The sequence below is a fragment of the Halyomorpha halys genome, unplaced genomic scaffold (assembly GCF_000696795.3).
Source record: "Halyomorpha halys isolate HHAL.00 unplaced genomic scaffold, Hhal_1.1 Scaffold7662.1, whole genome shotgun sequence".
Classification (NCBI taxonomy): Eukaryota; Metazoa; Arthropoda; class Insecta; order Hemiptera; family Pentatomidae; genus Halyomorpha; species Halyomorpha halys.
The window spans coordinates 950-3556 of NW_027109552.1; the positions used below are offsets into that span (position 1 = coordinate 950).

General features: G+C 29.3%; 1 long non-coding RNA gene across 1 annotated transcript; it reads left to right on the top strand.

The window, feature by feature from the left end:
* Positions 1 to 473: 473 nt before the first annotated feature.
* Positions 474 to 2607, top strand: LOC136795849 (uncharacterized). Its single transcript, XR_010843531.1, has 4 exons — positions 474 to 658; positions 905 to 964; positions 2195 to 2242; positions 2581 to 2607. It is a non-coding gene; the product is annotated as an uncharacterized lncRNA (long non-coding RNA).

Consider the following 2607-nt stretch of genomic DNA (forward strand, 5'->3'; position numbering starts at 1 on the left):
ATCGATGTATTTTTGGCAATATTTTGTAAGCATCGATGTTTTGATATTGAACTATGATATTTCAAAACATGGATGGTTTTTGTTGTAGATATCGCATCCCCTGTTCCAACATCCACCTCAGACTGCCCGGAACAGTACGGAGGATGCGTAGTACGTGTTTTTTTTTCCCCTCGCGAACCCTATACTGCGCATGTTACTTGCAGTTCTGGATAATCTGAAGTCGCAGTTGGAACAGAACTTGCGTTACTAAAATAGATATTCAAAAACATTGATGTTATGTTAGATATACTCTTTTAAAAAATAATTAGACCGTCTAATGTAAAAATTGAAAGGTATTTAATCGGACTAATTTTTCAGTAGACGATTTTGAACTTGGAGCCAAAGTGGTACGAAAGTCACCAGAGTAGATATACCAATTTTTTTTTCAACCGAAGTCGCAAGGAGGTGTTAAGGGTTTATAAATATATTAATACATAAATGTCTTTTAGCAACAGAATCATTAAAGAAGTACAAAATTTAAGACATTTTGAAGTAAAATCAACTTGATGGCACAAGTTGGTTTTTGACCTCCTTGACGTCTTTAGGTACAGTTGGAGTTCGAGAAGGTTATTACTTGTTTGCATGGATTAACAACACACTCTTGTTAGATATTTTGAAAGTACGTTTTGAATATATTTTTTATTTTATAGTTAGAACTTTTAGTTTTACTATTGTTTGTTTGAGTAATTATGTCTGTACTATAAAATATGACTGACAATTGGTAATGTGACCAAATATTTAAATAAGTTAGGTGACCATTAATTGTCATCATTGACTCTTAATGAACTGAGTTCCCAGTAGTGCAATATCTAGATTCCTATGTTGTTGCAAGGCCTTGAATCATATATTTTATTTTCATTTTCAGTTGCATCTAGTTCTGGTGTCTCTGTACTGGAAGATATGGCTGATCAAACAAAATCCACTGGTGAGTTGGTTTTTTTAAATTTTTGGAATGTTACAAAGTTTATAGGATCCTTATGCTTTTTACTATTTCTTGAAGTTGATATTAGGTTGTTCCATGCCTGAATATACATTGGTATGTTCTTTTTTAATATTAATATCAATTGCACTAATTCATTGTTAATTTCAGAAGTTATACCAGCGATAAATGCCATAGTACTTACATTTATCTATTACTTACGCATATCTATATACGAATTATATAGTAAGGGAAGGTATTGTGTTCATGCAAAATTCTAAATTCGAGTTTATGACAGAAATACACGTTTTGTGATCTCTTAAGTTGAAATTACCTAGGCATGTGTTCAGTCTAACTCAAAAATAAATATTTGCAGTTAACTAAAATTACATATTTAATAAAAGTATATGGTCTGAGATGTGACAGCAACTTTTTTGATAATATCGTCTGATCAGAGGTGATAGAATAGATTTTGATTTTTCACATTTTTCTGACTTTCTCCAAATCGGCTCTAACAATTTTGATTAAACCTTTAGTTTTGTTTATTTGAATAAAAAAAAACAATTCTCATTGATTGCAATAATAAACATAGCTAAATACAAAATGTTATAGGAAAGAAAGGAACAGAAAAATAGATACATCTGTTTCGGATGGGAAATATCAAAACAGCTCTGTCTTTTCCGATTGCATAAAGGCTTCATTATCTTGTGCCATACGGTTGTATTCTCGGCAGAAACTAAATTTATATTCATTATTTCCACCTCGTGGAACCCTGATATATGAATTTTCGTAGCTACAGGAAAATAGAAATTTTTTGTTCATAATTTTCACCTTGTCTTTACATTATTATTTTTTTTGTCTTTCTTTAAAATTAACAATAATAGCTATAACTTGAACATGGACCCACCAATATAGACAAAACTTTAGGAATAATATTACTTATGTACATTTCTAAGTGAAAGTTGTGTGATGCTCACACCACAGCAGATTTCTGTCATCATAACGATTCGATTTAGCCTTTTCCCTTACATACTTTTAGCTCTGACATTCTGTTTATTTATTATATAATGTAGATAATGCAATTTTAAAATTTATTGTTGTAACTAAAGCAAAATGTTTACTGATTAATGATTCTTTATATAATTATTGATAAAATGTTCTTATACAATTTGTGTTATATGTTTTGTGGTATTTCTTTGTTTACGTTTGTCTCAATTATTTCTTTCTTGACTATAGGTGACCATGTAAATGTGAAACAAGAAGAAATATTCAACCCAGACAAAGGTGAGAACTATTTATCTCAAAAAGATTTAGTAGGCTCGCATTCACAGAAGGAATGATAATTACTAATATTAATTGTTCTTTATTTGTTAGGAATTATTTATATTTTCCTTGAGCTAGTTCGTTAGTAATATAGATAATATAGCTATTCATCTAGAATCATAAATCATTCAATGTTTGTATATAATTTTTATTTCTATTGATTGTCTTTATGGTGAATATTTCTTGTTCCATTTATAAATCTTGATTGGTGTAATACTTATTAATTTATAAAGTTATATTAAGTTATTAACAAATGTCAGTTGATATTTTAATTAACTAATTACTGGCTTTTGTTACAGTTTCCACAAATTTTATTAAAGAAGAGG